Here is a 19,067-nt window from a genome sequence, read left to right as displayed (position 1 = left end):
TTTTTCTCTATATTAACATTCTATATCTTTTTCGGTTATGTTGCTAGTTCTTCTAAACCAATGCAAATGTACTAAGAAATGATGATCATGCATCTATGTGATGATGTTAAGAATTAATGATTGCATGTGTAGAATGGTATGATCTCTAAATGTTGGGTTAATTTCTTTTTTTCCGTTAATTAAAAAAAAAAAAAAAAGAGAAGGAATAATTGGAGATGAAGGGATACAGACTGTACAACGGGACTGGATATAAAAACTCAGAAATGGACAGCACAATACTACCCAATTGTAATGCAATTATATTAAAACACTGAATGAAGCTGCATGTGAGGTATAGGTTTTTTGTTTTTGTTTTTTTTTCTTTCTATTATTGTTTTAATTCTTATTCTGTTGTCTTTTTATTTCTTTTTCTAAATTGATGCAAATGTACTAAGAAATGATGAATATGCAACTATGTGATGTTATTAAGAATTACTGATTGTACATGTAGATTGGAATGATTTCTAATTGTTTTGTTAATTCTTTTTTTAATTAATTAAAAAAAAATGCCATACTGGAGGATACACAGGGAAACTTTTGAGATTATTTCCATAGAGTAACAAATGAAGGGTATATTAATGATTAACAACCAGAGCATATTCAGATAGGTTGATCACCAGCTAGTGGAGTCAAGCTACGGTTTCCAGAAGGAGCTATGTTTTCAAGCCAGAATTTCAAGAGGCTATAGGACTGAGTGGAGGTGTATTTTTTTTTTTAGCAGAACTTGGAATAAGATTTACATGAACTTATGTCCTGTATAGCAAATGGACAGCATATCTGCAAGAAAAAAAAGAAGCTGATGAGATGTGGGGTCAAATTAAATGTTAAGTCAGGGGGATGGATGAAATAAGAAGCCAGAATTATTGTTGTAAAGAAGATGGGAGAGACTAAATATGAATTATATTTGAGGGAAGATGACTTACTTGGCAGGTAGTCTTTTAAGGTGTCTGTGAAATGATTGACAAACACTTTTTTCCTTCCTACCTCTTGTTCAGTTAAGACTTCGGATTCTTTTACAAGGCAGGGTCTCTCTTCTGTATTCTAAAACCTCAGTCATGAGGATTTTACCAATAATTGGTGTTCAGTAACATTAATTTACTAATTGCATAAATGAAAGAATATCTGCAGATTACTGGGGGATGTATTTCAGCAGGATAATCCTGTGAAGGGGCACAACTTCCCATGGCTAAAGACTAGAAAAGCTGTGATATTATGTGGCAAAACTGAAGTGGGAGGATAGCCATGGGACAAGCTGGGCTGAGGGATGCCAGAGCCCTCGACTCTTTCCACAGTATTTAGACAGACAGGAAGAGACTGCACACTGGTTTTCTTTACATTTCAGTTTTAGCTCTTCTACCTTAATGTTTTTTTTTTTTAATTTGAATATTTATTGAAGAAGTAGAGAAATACAAGGTGATTAAAACATGGTCTAAGAGGTGAGTCGAATGAACACTAGCAAGCAGAATATCTAAGTTAAAAAAATACTGCTTGTTCATTGAATCACAGCAGTCAAAAGAAAAGTGCTTTAGGAAATCAAGAGATTGCTTCAGCCTGGAAGGGGGCATGGATGGGAGGCAAATCAAGAAAGGGGATTGAGATTAAAATAGAAAAATTCAGTTTGGATTGGTGATGACACTCAGTATGGACTGTATTTGTCTCCTTTTCCTCTCCCCGTCATTGGGCTTAATTTACCATTTGTGCCCAGGACTATTCTGCAGTGAATTTTTTAAATACGTGCTTGCATTTTTGCTTTAATGTCTTCTACAGAACTAGATCCTTTTGGTGTTTTAGGAGTTTTTTTCTTGGTTTTTGAATAATTCTTGACTTTTTGATCTTGGTGTTTGATGGTTTTGGGTCTTTTCCATTCTAGTTTGATTTCTGTACATTTTTCACTGGAGTTTTTTCTTCTGTTTCCTTATCATCTTCTTCATCTTCATTTTCGTCATCATCATCTTCATCAGCAGCAAGTTTTACTTTTTTCTGTGGAACCTCACTACCACTTCCAGTGGCAGATTGCTTCCCAGATGTGCTTAAAATTTTGACGTTCTCCTCTTCATCTTCTGACTCTGCCTCTCCCTCCACAGTTATAAATGCTGTTCACTAATATGCACACGCCCTGAACCACACTTCAAGTGTAAGACCACAGGTGGTGTTATTTCAAAGCCTCCAAGGGGAACCTCGGAGAAATGGCTGTACAGACATTTTCAAAGCTGCCGGTGTTACTTTAATTGGACTGCCTTCATAATTAATTCTTTGCACCAGCCCCTAAACTGACCACTCTTAAAGATAACTGTTGCTCATTTTCGTACCACCTGAAGTGATAATCTTTGTTGGCCTTTAGTTCACAACCAGAAAGATAGTTCTGGGGCCTCAGCTCACGTCCATTGAATCTTCCGTGGGGTGGTGGCGTGCAGTTAGGTGGGAGAGAAGATGGATGGAGATAGACAACCTCTGTGGCAGAGAACAGTCATGCAGGATGGAATCACACCAGGGATACCTTACTGTTTTAGTAGCTGGCACAGTTTAGTTATTCCCTAAGAAAAGAGCTTAAAAGCAGTGTGAGCACTTCCTTCTGTAGGAATTAGGAGCATCATTTTAGTGTTCCCCTTTTTTTGGTCTGCCAAAAAGTCTCAGGTTTTTTTTTTTTTTTTTTTTTTTTTTCAGTTTATTTAGATCTTTGACCAAGTGAAGTAAGTATTGCTGGCCAGTATTTTGAAAACTTTAAAAGTGATGGCTTTGTACTTAGTGATCTTGCGTAGCAAATTGTTGAGTTATAAAATATAAATCAACTTTAGTTATCAAGTTGAGCCTAAGTTGTATAATGTGTTTGGTTATGTAACAGTTTCACACAAGTCTTTTTCTTCCTTTACATGGTATCTTTAAGTGTAGGGATTCTACCTTGAAACTATGTATTTTTGTAGTTCTTACAATGCCTATAAATTGTGCACAGCTTGCAGTGATAATGTGTTTATTGGTTTGCTTTATGCTTTAATCCTTAAAACTAAGTATGTAAACAACACTTTAAATGATGAAATTCTTAGAAATGCAAATCTCCTTTTGTCCGCCTACATTTCTTACTGAAAATACATATATCCAAACATTATTTCTTTTATTTTTATTTATTTATTTATTAAATGTTTCCTCTTCTATTTATTTATTTATTTATTTATTTATTTATTTACATGGGCAGGCACCGGGAATCGAACCCGGGTCCTCGGGCATGGCAGGCAAGCACTCTTACCTGCTGAGCCACCGTGGCCCACGCTCATTATTTCTTTTATATAGTTGTAATCATAGTATGGTGGAATTTCATTTTCTTTACCTTGATGTAATCATCAAACATTTTCAGTTTGAGTAGTCTTTGTCACTTTGAATAGCTTAAGATTCCATTTAGGATGTACAAATTTGAAAAATGTTTTTGCATGAGGAAGAACAAAGGAATGTCATTACTGCAGGGTGCTGAAAATAGATGGTAATTAATATTTTAAAATTTTAACTTATGTGTGAGACTAAAGCAAAAAATGTTTATTTGGTACAAAATTTGTATTTTGACTAGTGCATTTCCTAATATAACTTACATGTAGACAGCTTAATTGAGCGCCATAAGTACATGGAACCTTGAGTAGGACATGAGATTTTGTTGGTTTGTCCAGAGTGATGCCCTGATCAATCCCAGAATGATTTGAACAGTGAATAAAAAAGTATTTGCAAAGTCCCCTTCAGGGAATAGTGAGAAAGGGGGAAAATTCAACTTCCCCAAGTTGAATTCTTGCTATTCTCACAAGTAATGCAGACAACCAAATCTATAGGCTGAGCCCCCAGTCTTGGGGTTTGTTCATATGAAACTTAACCCCACAAAGGATAGGTCAAGCCTACTTAAAATTGGGCCTAGGAGTCACCCCCAGGAGAACCTCTTTTGTTGCTCAGATGTGGCCTCTCTCTGCAGCCAACACAACAAGCAGACTCACCACCCTCCCCCTGTCTACATGGGACATGACTCTCAGGAGTGTGGACCTTTCTGGCAACATGGGACAGAAATCCTAGAATGAGTTGAGACTCAGCATCAAGGGATTGAGAAAACCTTCTCGACCAAAAGGGGAAAGAGTGAAATGAGACAAAATAAAATGGCTGAGAGATTCCAGACGGAGTCAAGAGGTTATCCTGGAGGTTATTCTTATGCGTTAAATAGATATCACCTTGTTAGTCAAGTTGTAATGGAGAGGCTGGAGGGAACTGCCTGAAAATGTAGAGCTGTGTTCCAGTAGCCATGTTTCTTGAAGATGATTGTGTGGTGATGTGGCTTTCGCCGTGTGGCTGTGTGATTGTGAAGGCCTTGTGTCTGATGCGCCTTTTGTCTGCCTTGTCAGCAGACGAGTAAAACATATGGAATAAAAATAAATAAAAGGGGAAACAAATGTTAGAATGAATTTAATTTGAAATGCTGGTGATCAATGAAAGGGAGGGGCGATGGGTATGGTATGTATGAATTTTTTTCTGCTTTCTTTTTATTTCTTTTTCTGAATAGATGCAAATGTTTCAAGAAATGATCATGATGATGGATATGTGACTGTGATGATGTTGTGAATTACTAATTATATATGTAGAACGGAATGATCAAAAGTTAAGAATGTTTGCATTTGGTGTTTTTTGTATTTAAAAAAAAAATAAAAAATCAGTGAAAAAGATTCCATTTAGGAGATGTTTACTTGGCTTGATTTTTAAAAAATTTTTATTGATAAAACCAAACAACATACAAACATGAACATTCTTAACATATGAACATTCCATACTTGGTGTGCATTCAGTAGCTGACAATATCGTCACATAGTTGTATATTCATCACCATGATCATTTCTTAACATTTGCATCACTCCAGAAAAAGAAATAAAAAGAAAAAAGAAGAAACTCATACATACCATACCCCTTACCCTTCCCTCTCATTGACCACTAGACTAGTATTTCCCTCTACCCAACTTATTTTAACCTTTATTCCCCCATTATTTATTTATTTTTAATCCGTATTTTTTACTCATCTGTCCATATCGTAGATAAAAGGAGCATCAGAACAAGGTTTTCACAATCACACAGTCACTTTGCGAAAGCTTTATCATTATATAATCATCTTAAAGAAACACAGCTACTGAAACACAACTTTACAGTTTCAGGTACTTCCCTGTAGCCTGTCTAATACACCTTAAACTACAAAGGGGATATCTATATAATGTGTAAGAATTAACCTCTAGGATAACCTCTCGACTCTGAAATCTCTCAGCCACTGACACTTTATTTTTTCTCATTTCTCTCTTTCCCTTTTAGGCTGAGAAAGTTTTCTCAGTCCCTTGATGCTGAGTCCCAGCTCATTCTAGGATTTCTGTCCCACATTGCCAGGGAGGTTTACACCCCTGGAAGTCATATCCCATGTAGAAATGGGGAGGGCAGTGGGTTTGCTTGGCTTGGTTTTGGTATTTGATTTTGATTATTGTGTGGTGGTGTCATAGAACAATATACCAAGTCCTCCACCCCCTGCACTACTTAATATTCAACTTTGACTTGTACCCATATCCATTCTTTACAGAATCATTTAAAATTATGCCTCTTAGGACATGAGATGAGCCTTTACCTAAAGGGAGTATAGCCCCTTCTTGGGTGTATGCAAGTCTAGCCTGTTGGTCATTCTGGTTTCCTGGCTAGAGTTCATTGTTTATAGCTCTGCTTCAGTGTGTCAAGAATTTCTGCTGCCTGTCTTGCTTGTCAGACTTGTTTGTAGCTGCCAAAGCCCAGATTTGCCAATGGTATCAGATGGGTTAATGAAATCAACAGGAATTTTGTAAGAGATCTTGATTTTTTTTGAATTTTTCCTATACTTAATAAGTGCAAACAGGTTCACGGATCTTCCTTTTCTTTCAAGTTGGTTGTAATTTTTGGAAGACAGGATTCAAAAAGTAGTTTCGAAGCATATTTAGAAGAACTTTCACTACATTTTACGCTGTGAAGGAAAAAGAAACATCAGAGTTACCATGATTACTGCCTTGCCTTTTATGTTATTTATTTTTTATTATCAAACCAAAACAACATAAAAACACGAATATTCTTAACATACAAACATTTGCCTTGCCTTTTAAACTTAAGGTAGTAATCATGGTGAAAATTTTGAATTTATATTATTTTTTTCTATGAGATGTGAGGAGTTTAAAGCCTACAAAGATTCTTCACTAAGTACTCGCTAATGTCTTAAGCATCTGAAGAGGTGTGCTATGAGATATTAGCAGCGCTTTTCTGTACTTTGTATTAGAACAGGCTAAAAATTATGGTAAATAACAAATAATCCCCCAAACTCAGTGGCTAAACACTTTATTTCTCATTCACAAAATATTTCTTGTGAGTCTGCTGATTCTCCAAGGTGCTCTCTTCTTAGTGGTAATTCAGCCATCCAGGATGTGTCTCTCTCGTAACTTTGCCAGTTCATCATATTGCCTCTATCGTTATCACCTAGAAAGATGCATATGGAGACTTCACGTCTGCTTTAGGCTGAATGTGAAACATCACTTCTCATAGCCCACTGACAAGAACTTGTCATTAGATCCCTCCTAACCATTAGGGGCCTAGGAAACATGTGGGAGCTTGTGCGGATTTTGTTGAGCACTAAATATTTCTGCTACAAAGAGATTATGGAAGCTTTAAATTTTGGAATAAAAAAGTATTGCAAGTTCTTTGGACTTTTGAAGTGTTTAGATCTTAATAAGCAAGTGTGAAGATCCTTAGTGTTATCTTTACAGGAATAATGGAAATTTGAAACTGTATCTGTGCTTATATGTTATGATGGTTCATGTATGCTCTTTAGGTGAGTATATAGAGACCCTTGATTTTGTTGATTCATGTATTTCTAGATTTACTTTTATATTTTCGTCATTTGATTATATATCTCCATTAGCCTAATATTTGTTAAATGATAAAATACCCATATAACATGTTATACAATTAAGAACGATGGTTCGGTTCAAGCAACATTATTGAACATGAAAGGGACTGTCTTAGGCACGAGAATGTGGTCTTTATTCTCGAGACTAGAGCAGTAGTTCTCAGCCAAGGGTGATTTTGTCTCCCATTTTTTCCCCTTCCTGAGGACATTTGGCAGTATCTGGATACATTTTTGGTTGCTAAAATCATGTTGTGTTCTTTTCAGCAAGAGGAGTTTAATTGAAATCTCCATAGGTTTCTCTTATTTAAATGGTGCAAAACCATAACTCTCTGTGATTTAGCCCACGTTTTCCCCTCTTTCTGGAATGCTTTTCCAACCTCTCCAACTAGCTAATTTTTAGATCCTTCAAAACTCAGAACTAAGTTTTTTCTTTTATGTGTCTTTATCTGTTATCCCTAGGTTAGGCCAAAACCCTTCCACAAACACCCCGTGCCTCCCTCCATCATTTTGAATTAGAATTTTACCTTTGTGGATCATCTCCATTAGAAGGTAATTGCCTCCAGCCGGGGACTGTGTCTTATTCATTTTGATGTCAGCAGTGCTTGGCCCTTAGTAGCTGTTCAGTAAATGCTTCATGTAAACTATAGCTCAGATTATATTGTTTGGTTTAGACTGAGTGGTTTCTGGAGGGAGGGGGGTATTGAAGAGGTGGGAGAGTTGTGGAGAAAAGCTGATTGGCGGTCAGGAGGGACTTGAGTTTCAGTTATGTCTCTACCACCCACTAGTGTCATGACCTCAGGCAGGTGGTTGAGTGACCATTGCGAGTCTCAATTCTGTCATCTTCATAGTGAGGGAAGATTGGGCCTCAAAGTCACCAGGGGCATTCGGCCTGCAAACCATGTGTTAGAACCTCATTTACCTTCTGGCCAAATGATTTTACTGAATACAGCTATGTGTTCTAGAGGATACAGAGGAAGCCTCAATTTAACTGCTGGATATTTTCCCCAATATATAAGGCAGTGGATTAGAAATGACATTCGTGCACTGGGAGCACAAATGAAGTAGTCTACTTTACTTACCTGTGAAGGAACTTTTGGGATCCATATGTATTTTTCTTTACACTAATGGCCAGGACAAGTAGAAGTATTATCATATCAATGTGATTGATAAACAATCTTCGTTAAGCATCTCTCACCTGACTAATGAAGAGCTGCAAGATGCTGATGAAATGGCTTTGTGGTGAGTTGTTTTTCAGACTCTGAGTCATTGGCATTACAGCAGTTACAGATGTTGTTTCTACCAGTGACCTTGATTTTAGTAGTTGTTAGACAGGTGATAGGCAGCATCCATATATGCCTTTTACTCCAGTCTCTGTAGACAAGGCTCCTTGATTTAACAGGTCAGTCTGGGTGTTGCCTAAGGAAAGCCAATGCTACTGTGTGAATCAGATCTGTGATAAATGACTCTTTCTCTGTCCATTTCATCATTTATAAATGGAAATATTTGGTCAGATGTCTCCAAGGTTTCCCTCTACTTCTAACATTGTACTATATTCTATGTAAGTTTGCAATTTGGTTTCAGATTTCTTTGATTTGTATTGACTTTGAACTAGTACTTTTTTTCCCCTACTGCCTTTCCTCACCTTCCCTAGCCACAGGAATAACCATATGTTGCTTATTCAGATATCTTTGTCACGTTGGATTAAATAATTTTGAAATCTTTCATTCCTCCTCTAACAATTACCTGAATGCACTTGGCTGATAACATAAAAATCCTCATGATACAGGTGTGTTCCTACTTTAATTTATGCATCTGAAATGAGTCATATTATAGAAATCAGAATTTGGCCTAATAAAACTGTCAGATCCTTATTCTTTGCCTTAATTTTGTTATGATAATATAGTCCTTTCTTTTCTATAGTTCCTCACATTTTATAGCGTTTCCTAAGTTTACATGAAGATTCCACTCATTTTCTCTGTTGTTCCTTAAAATATTTATGAATGTATATAATGTATAAGGAGCCCTGACCCTTATTGAACTTATAGTCCGGTGGGGGTTGAAGCTAGCCTGGACTAACGTATGTAAAGGTAGCCTTGTAAAGGAATTCCTGTGAATACACAAGAGAGAGCAGTTCAGGCTTGAAAGAGGCTAAATGGAGGTGTGGCGAGCTCAGGGAGGCCTCCCTAAGAGTGGACATTTAAACTGGCCTCAACAGCTTTTAACAGGAGAGCAGTTGAGAAGGAAAGGGAAATGAAGGCAAAGATGCAGCGTAAGCAAAGGTGCGAGGTACTGATTGGTGGCTTTCCTCCAGGTGTGAAATGTTTTATGTATTTCAAGAACCTTAGAATCTTCCTTTCCATTTGTGATTTCAGTTACATGTTTACTTGAACTTCATTTTTATAGCCTGAGGCATTCCAATTAGACTCTAGTCTGTTCATCTCTTGAGCCATTTAATAGTTTGTCTTTGTCTTAGGAGCTCCATTCTGTCAGTCTTGAGCAATAGTGACCAAAACTTTCCACAGTATCACAGAGAGGAGTGATTCATAATAGGCAGAAGTTGTTGCCCACTCTACTGCTACTCCTCTCCTGCTCCCTAAAATTGTAGTAGGCAAAATATTTTGTGATAGCTCTTATATAGGAAAGTTTGATTTTTTTAAAATTAATGCAAAGAAATAATCATTTTTGATTCTTAACGTATTTTAGGTCTTCTAACCTTAAAATCCAGTCATATTTTCTAATACAGTATTAAAGAATCAGCTATTGGGTGGATTGTGGGAAGATTGGCAGAGTAGGAAGCTTCAGGAACCTCCACCAGAACAGCTATTAAATAAACAGGACTTGTCTGAATCAATTACTTTTGAAACTTCAGAGTCCAATAGACACTATAGCATCCAGGGAAGAGCAAGAGAAAGAGACTGGCAAATGATGCAAATACTAGTAAATTGCACTCTCTGCTCCCACACCCCACTTTGACAGGAGGCCACAATGGGCTCTGGCCCCTAGGGCTCGCTGGTACCAGAAAGGAATACACAGATCCACTTTCCCAAGATCTGGGGTGGACTTGAGCTGGATCTCGGCATTATTCATGATTGCCAGAAGTTGGAAGTGACTCAGGTGCCCGTCAGCCAATGACTGAATAACAAAATGTGGTGTGTATGTGTGTATGTTTGCAGTACAATAATATTCAGCTGTTAAAAGGAATGAAGTTCTCATAATTTTTGACGACGTGGATGAGCCTCAAAGACATCTTGTTGAATGAAATAAGCCATACCAAAAGGACAAATATTGTATGATCTCATTGATAGGAAATAATTAGAATACGCAAACTCATAGACTCAGAATCTAGAATAAAGATTAGCAGGGGATGGGGCAGAGATAGGGTATAGGGAATTGACTTAAAATGGAGAGTTTCTGTTTGGAACAAGGGAAATATTTTGGGAAGGAGTGGTGGTGGTGATAGTTCAACGCTGTGAACATAATAGCAGTGAAAGATACATCTGAATGTGGTTGAAAGAGGAAACGTTAGGTTGCGTGTAGTAATAGAATAAAAATTTTAAATCCATGAAATTGCACTACATAAACAGAGAACCTAGGTTAAACCATGGACTGTAGTTAATAGCACAATTACAAAAATGTGCTCTTATCAGTTGTAACAAATGGTTGTATATAGGAATTCTGTATTTTATGCATGGTTGTTCTGTAAACCTACAACTTCTCTAATAAAATAATTTTAAAGAGAATTTCAGTGAAATTCTTAAATATTTATACCACTTAATTATGTTTCTTCCAATCTAGTATCCTTTTATTAACTTTTTTTAAAAAAGTTTTTTATTGTTAAATATAAGATATATACAAAGAAAAGAAAAAGAAAGTAATAAATTTCAAAGCACATTGCAACAATTAGTTGTAGACAGATTTCAGAGTTTGGTATGAGTTATAATTGCACAATTTTAGGTTTTTACTTCTAGCTACTCTAAGGTACTAGAGATTAAAAGAAATGTCAGTATAATGATTCATCATTCATACTCATCTGTTAAACCCTACCTTCTCTGCAAAACTCTACCATCACCTTTGGTCTTTCTCTCACTCTTTAGGGGTATTTGGGCTATGCCCGTTCTAACTTTTTCATGTTGGAAGGGGCTGTCAATAATATGGGACAGGGGTTGCAACTAGTTGATATTCTGAAGAGGCTATGCCCTCTGCATTTCAGGACTTAACTGGTCCAGGGACCCATCTGGAGGTTGTAGGTTTCTGAAAAGTTACCCTAGGGCGTGGAAACTTTGTAGAATCTTACATAATGCCCAAGGTGTTCTTTACCTAGGCAGGAATGGTTTTGTTTGGGGTTTGGCAAGTTATGAAAGGTAGCAATTTCTAAATGAAGCTTGCACAAGAGTGACCTCCAGAATAGATTCTTGACTCAATTTGAACTCTCTCAGCCACTGATACCTCATTTGTTATACTTCTTTTCCCCTCTTCTGGTCAGGATGGCATTGTTGATTTTGCAGTGCCAGGGCCAGGCTAGTCGTTGTGAGTCATCTCCCAAGCTGCCAGGGAGATTTTCATCCCTGGATGTGTCATATCCCAAGGAGTAGGGAGGGCAATGGTTTCACTTGAGGAGTTGGACTTAGAGAGAGGCCACATCTGAGCAAAAAAAGAGGTCTACATAGAAACTCTTAAACACACACACACACACGCAAAACCCTGAGAACTAGAAACCTATAAAACTATCCTTGGGAAATGCCTCATGTAAAACTGAGGATATAATCTTCTAGCATGGTTCTCATAGATTGAGGCTGTCCTGAAATGATCATGTTTCCTGGTGTTTACAGTATACCCTTTTTATTAATTTTCCTTTAATAGCCATGATTGTGATTATTTAAGTTTTCTACCATTCTCCATAAAAAAATCCCCTCCCATTCCAGAATTTCATAGTATAACTGAATTTTGTAGTCACTTAGCTTGGAAGGTTGAAAACTGTACTGAGGGTTCAAAGCTATACTTTCACAGTAAGGATGTGTTTCAGTTGCAGTTTAGAAAAAACAAGTTGAATCCTAATTTTTAGCCCGAACTAATGTTCTTATTCTGGTGAACTAGGGTATTCACAAAGTGACTTTTCTCTGCTTTTTAATGAACATGTTAAGCCAAGAAGAAAGAGAAGGGAGACCTTTAACCTGTATTTATAATGTAGTATTGATAGATTGTCTATTGAGTATTGTAAGTAAGACAGCCCTATCTAATAAGGTAAACCTGGTTGGGTGGATGAGTGTCTAGCATTCATTTTCTGAAAAATAAAACAAATTAAAAATTTAGGAGCATGAAATGACCACACTAAGAGAACTTAATGGATGGGAAGATGGTAGATTACTACTTGGTTGTAAATGAAAGAATTCCATCTTTCTTCCTGTCACATATAAAATAAATAGGCCTGGCAAATCACATTTATTCATTTTTTGTTATTGTCACCAGTATATTTAATTTAGCCAAGTGGTTCCATCATTCTCATTAAGTGAATTTTTCCAAGTGTTGCCATGAGATTTTAATTTATTTTTAAATGGTTATGTGGATAAACACTTGGTTTTAGCTTATCAACTGTCTTACATTAGTAAGTCAGTAAAGTTAGACATTTGGTCTCATTTGGTTGAGGCCTGTCATATCAGAGCTGCTGAAGCAGAAGTCCAAAAAGGTTGGATGACCCAACCAAAATTAGATTTTTTAACTCCTATGTTAGTAAATCTAGTGCCTTTCCTATAGGGCCCTGTTCCCACTCCTGATTGTGGAACCTTTGAAAGCATTATCGAAATTTTGAAGTTATCCAAATAACATCCCTTGAAGTAGCATTTTAAGTATTGAAACAATTAAATAAAATAGATTTTATATACCAAGTAATGAAAGCCAATTTACTAAGAATCTTATGTTTGTTTAGTATGTATTTGTGTAGGAGCCATCTCTCATTTAACACATATTATATCTAACCATCATGTAAATGCAGAGTAAAATATGTAAAATGTTAATTATTACTAATTTTTTAGTCTCCAGTATTTTATTTTTTAATTTTATTTATTAAACATGCCAACATACAAACACAGAATATTTTTTACCATATGATCATTCCATTCTACGTATATAATCAATAACTCACAGTATCATCACATAGTTGTATATTCATCATCATGATCACTTCTTAGAACATTTGCATCAAATGTTTAATTATCTTAAGTTTTGTAATTTTCCTGCAAGTTATTTTGCGAATTTGAAGGTGAATCTTTTTAGACAATTGAAGACAGTCCTATAGTGTTACTAAACTGTTATTGAAAGTAGGTTGTAAAGAGAAAATATATAAGATTCTCTCATGATTCATACTATTTTCATCAAAACGGCCAGGGGGGTAGGTCACAGTTTATGTTCAAAGTTCCCAATATGCTTAAAAATTTTTTTTGGTCATTTGCCTAGTTTGCTTATCAGTGTTTAATGTGAATTTTCTTGACTGTCCTCCTGGTCGTACCGTTGGGGAAATGTTTCCCCGGCTATTAGACTCATCCTGTATTAACATTTTGGATCACGGAAGCCCTTTTGTGTTGATAGCAGTTGAAAACTTGAATGTGACTGTCAGTATGCAATGAGTATGGTTCCCGGTTCGAAATGTGATTTCCTCATAGCAGACACACGTGCCAGCAGACTGAGCAGATCCTTATTTGGAAGGCACTGACTGGTGCCTGAAGTGGCCACACACACAAAGCTGATTGTGGCTCTGTGTGACTGCCTAAACCCGTCTCCTTCCCAGTCCCTGTTGAGGGCCTCAGGCCTTAAATCATGTCCTGGCAAATGAGGTCACAGTTGGTACTCCAACACCTTTGTTTCCTTCACAGGCTTTTTCCCACCCCAAGCCTGACAGTAATAAGATGACAGGATCATACTGCCAAGGTCTTTAAAAGGGTATATGAAAGTTCACTTTTTAAATGACATCTGACATATAATAGTTACATTTAAAATAGTATTAGCTCAGTTTCAGCAAAACAGTGAGTTATGAGAAAACCATCAACCATCTTGAAAAAATTGGATTCTTCATCCAGCCCTTCTGTGTAAATAAGTATCTTGTTTTATATAAGGATCTCAAAGTATGAAAGAGTATGTAAAATTGCTGAATCAGTTACTCCAATTTTATTGTACTTTAAAATATCAGTAAGGTTTGTGGACCACATTTTGAAAATTATTCACGTGAGACTTTCTGTGACTTTAAATTTCGCAGTTATCGTGTGGGGGTGGGTGGGGGGAATCAGTTCTGCCATTAACTTCTTTTTTTTATTTAAGGCAACCCTTATATGAAAGAAAATAGGTAGATCTTATAACTGTGAATCAAGAGACTTAAATTCTGGTCTTTGTTCTATTAATACAACCATGACTCTTAATTCATACTCTTGAAAGCAGAAAGATGACATCTGCCATTTTCTGGATCATAAAATGAGAACAAACAAATGCACTTCTTAAACTTTGTGTGGGGGGAATGTTCTTAGTCATTATTGCATTATTTTCCAGGACATTGCTGAGCAAAGTACAGATAAAAGCCATTTGGGATCAAGACTGAGGGAGCCGTGTGTTTCAAGAAGCCTCTACCTGCACTTTGGCACTATTCTCTTAACTGATCAGCCTTCGCCCTTTCCTAGAGAATAGTCATCTCCGAGGGGAGGCCTATATAAATGTGTCACCTTATATGCAATGTAGTTAAGTTGGGTTTTACTTGATTTCATACTTGTGAGCAAATGTTTATTTTATTCAACCTAAGACTTATAAGGTCAGATTTCAATGTGGTATACAATTGTAGAGTAGATTATAATCATATGTCACTTCTTTTTTCTTTTATTTTTAGTGCAGTGTTTTGAGATATATTCACACACCATACAATCTATCCAAAATATGCAATCAGTAGCTCACGGTATCATCACATAGCTGTGTATTCATCCCACAATCAATTTTAGAACATCATGTCTTTTATTTTTCTGCCCATACTTCTTGTTTATAATTTTAACACATTTTTAACAGCCATTTGTGGTAGCCAGTTATTTAAATTTAAATTTAAGATTTTTATTTCTGGTAATATCAAAATATCATAGAGGCAAAGTTAGCAAGTAAGTCTTCTCATTCTTATCAAGGAATTATAATATGTGCATATCTCTGAATTCTTGAGTGTTCTAAAAATAGTACATGGTAGATATATACAAATATAAAAAGCATATGGTTGTGGCTTAGGAACTTTAGCTCAAAGAAGGATTAGATTGAACAATGTAGCATTGTTCCTAGAGTCAATTAAGCGTGTAGGTTTAGCTAGCTTGGGAACAGCCTCTAGCATGTGACTCTATAAATAACACTGGGCTTGATAAGTGAGCAATAAATCTGGGCTGACTGCCCATTCTTCTAAATTTTAGAATCATTCCTGCCATCATAATATTTTGAGGGCCTGACAGCAGTAAGAGAAGTTTAAAATGAAAATATTCTTTACACCCTTTTTATATTAGGCTCTGTTTTCCAATTTTATTTTGTTCTTGTTACCTAAGTCAACTTTTCTGATAAAAAGAATCCTTTAGTTTGGTCACTTGGTGAAATTAGAATAGATTTTCTGCTCTTGCATATATTCAAGCATGAAATTTTCTTTTCTCTTCAGAGATGATGGGGATTTGATTGCCAGGTGTCTTTGCCATAAAATCAGAGCACATCTCTATCAAATTTCATCTTACATTCCAATACCTGTATTGGTCATCCTTATTGGGAAAAAATAAAAATTTCAAGTAGTTCTCATACTACAGCTGTCTTATAAGCCCACACAGCAAAAATGAGTTCACAATGATGCATTTTATCAGTGTTTGAGCGGGTCACTCTTGCCCAACCAAAGATTTTTGCTTTTTCTCTATTGCTTCACAATGAAAATGCCTGAAGTTGTGTTTTGACAGCTGCGTTTAAAAAGTTTCTGTTTGTAAGGTTTGCAGATTATATTGTTTAACTCGTAGGCCTTCTTTGAGTAAATAGCTAATTTGTGTCATCTGAAGTCAGAATCTTGGCAGTATTGGCACCGACATGTTTATTAGGTAGCTGTGCATAGGTGTAAACAACTTCAGACTTCACTGCTGGGATTTGTGCAAAGTAGAAGGTTTTTTTAAGGTTTTTTTACTTTAGAAGGAAAAAAAAGTGGATTTTGAAGAGGGAATATAATATTAGAAGTTTTTAATAGCTTTATTTTACTGAGACTATTCCTAGATTTTACCCAAGAATAGCAGCATTATATCAATTGACAGCAACTGATTTTAGAGAGTGACTCTCTAGTATGCTCCCCTTAGTCTTAGCTGCTTTAGAGTGAAATCATAGGGTTTATCTTGGTAATAAATCCAATCTCCCTTTCTTTTCAAAATAATATCAATAATTTATTTACCTATCTTGAAGAGACGTAGGATGCCACACTTCTTCCTTTCCTTAGGAAGTTCAGAAACTAGGCTATCCTTAGGAACAAGGTCCTTTTTTTTTTTATTAATTAAAAAAAATTAACAACAAACAAGAACATTAATGTATCATTCCATTCTGCATATATAATCAGTAGTTCTTAATATCACCACATAGTTGCATATTCATCATTTCATAGAACATTTGCATTGATTTAGAAAAAGAAATAAAAAGACAACAGAAAAAGAAATAAAATGATAACAGAAAAAAAAAGATTATACATACCATACCCCTTACCCCTCGCTTTCATTTATCACTAGCATTTCAAACTAAATTTATTTTAACATTTGTTCCCCCTATTATTTATTTTTATTCCATATCTTCTACTCATCTGTTGATATGGTAGATAAAAGGAGCATCAGACACAAGGTTTTCACAATCACACAGTCACATTGTGAAAGCTATATCATTGTTCAGTCATCATCAAGAAACATGGCTACTGGAACACAACTCTACATTTTCAGGCAGTTCCCTCCAGCTTCTCCACTACTTCTTGAACAACAAGGTGATATCTACTTAATGCGTAAGAATAACCTCTTGACTCTGTTTGGAATCTCTCAGCCATTGACACTTTGTCTCATTTCACTCTTCCCCCTTTTGGTCGAGCAGGTTCTCTCAATCCCTTGATGTTAAGTCTCAGCTCATTCTAGGGTTTTCCTCAATCCCTTGATGCTGAGTCTCAGCTCATTCCAGGATCTCTGTCCCACGTTGCCAGGAAGATCCACACCCCTGGGAGTCATGTCCCATGCAGAGAGGGGGAGGGTGGTGAGACTGCTCGTCGTGTTGGCTGGAGAGAGAGGCCATATCTGAGCAACAAAAGAGGCACTCTTGGGGGTGACTCTTAGGCCTAATTTTAAGTAGGCTAGACCTATCCTTTGTGGGGTTAAGTTTCATATGAACAAACCCCAAGTCTGGGGGCTCAGCCTATAGCTTTGGTTGTCCACACTGCTTGTGAAAATATCAAGAATTCAACTTGGGGAAGTTGAATTTCTCCCCATTCTCACCATTCCCCGAAGGGGGCTTTGCAAATACTTTTCCACTCACTGATCGAATCACTCTGGGATTCATCGGGGCATCACTCAGGACAAACCAACAAAATCTCATGTCCTACCTGAGATTCCAAGTACTTATGGCGTTCAATCAAACTATCTACATAAGGTATATTAGGGAATGCACTAGTCAAAATATAAATTTTGTAACAAATAAACATTTTTTGCTTTATTCTCACACATAAGGTGACATTTTAAAATATTAATTACCATCTATTTTCAGCACCCTGCAATAATGACATTCCTTTGTTCTTCCTTATGCAGAAACATTTTTAAAATTTGTACATTGTACACATTTCATTATTATTATACACTCTAGGCATTCCTAGATTATACCATCTTAATCTTTAACATCTATCGTTCTTTCTGATTTCATTTAAGTCCCCAGCCCTCCCCCCTCTATCATTCTCACATGCAGCTTCATTCAGTGTTTTAACATAATTGTATTACAGTTAGGTAGTATTGTGCTGTCCATTTCTGAGTGTTTGTATCCAGTCCTGTTGCACAGTCTGTATCCCTTCAGCTCCAATTACCCAATATCTTACCCAATGAAATATTCCAAGTTTATTCACTAATGTCAGTTCATATCAGTGAGACCATACAGAGGAACAAGGTCCTTTAGAGTGACTAATTTTTCTAATTTTTTTCCATGTTATATATAACACTCCTGTATTTTTAAACTGCAAATACTGTTTTCTTAATTTTATCTCCTTGGTTTGTGTATTTTGACTCTGTTATGTTTAGTATGACATTTCTTAAAAATCAGTATATTTTGTGTGATAAAATTCTTTTAACCTTTTTTCAAATTATCATTTATGTAAACATTTAATATGCTGCAGTCATGCATATTGCACCCTACTTAAATAATCATTCAATTCCCATGTTTATTGAACTTGACTATATGCCAACTACTTTCCAAGGTGTGCCTCCCTTAGAAAGCTTATATTCTAGTGGGAACAGAAGTTATTTTTAGGAGTATACTGGTATCTTCTATTGCATCTTCAACAGTTTGAGTCATATTAAACTTTCTCCAGTGTCTTTTTATTCCAAGCTGTTAGTATTTATGTAAATCTTTGTTACTTAGTATATATATCACAAATAATTTACATTTTGAGTACTGCCCTTTTCATGTATGTGTCTTCAGAATTCCTGGGTACCAAATGCAGTTCTGCTTATTGATTGTGTGACCCTGGGTAAGCCTCTCAATTTCTGTTTGCACAGCAGGAACACTAATAATGCCAGCCTCATCAATCATCTTATTGTGATTCCTCTTAAGAGAATAGAAGCTATTGCTTGGGAACTCGCTCAACTTTTACGAGCCAGTGAGGCTATTTGCTTCTGCCCATCCTTTCTCTTACCTCCTGTTACAATGTCTGTCCCCTGTCCCTTCCCGCCCTCTGAGAGGACTCAACCCATTAGTTTTATCTCTTCATACATTGTCAGGTACTTTGTGTCTATTCACTTTTTTTTTTTTCAGCTTCATTCAGTGTTTTAACATGATTACTTTACAATTAGGTATTATTGTGCTGTCCATTTTTGAGTTTTTGTATCTAGTCCTGCTGCACAGTCTGTAT

General features: G+C 36.2%; 1 protein-coding gene and 1 pseudogene across 9 annotated transcripts in view; one reads left to right on the top strand and one right to left on the bottom strand.

Annotated features, from left to right (window-relative positions):
- Window positions 1–19,067, top strand: part of YAP1 (Yes1 associated transcriptional regulator) — a 144,426-nt gene that overhangs the window by 45,336 nt on the left and 80,023 nt on the right. The gene's annotated exons all lie outside the window — the stretch shown is intronic.
- On the bottom strand, window positions 1,766–3,382 carry LOC143643856 (nucleophosmin pseudogene; annotated as a pseudogene).

Source organism: Tamandua tetradactyla, chromosome 8 (genome assembly GCF_023851605.1).
Source record: "Tamandua tetradactyla isolate mTamTet1 chromosome 8, mTamTet1.pri, whole genome shotgun sequence".
In the NCBI taxonomy this organism is placed as follows: Eukaryota; Metazoa; Chordata; class Mammalia; order Pilosa; family Myrmecophagidae; genus Tamandua; species Tamandua tetradactyla.
The sequence above is the reverse complement of the archived record's forward strand: the minus strand, read 5'-3'. Positions and strand labels throughout refer to the sequence as shown.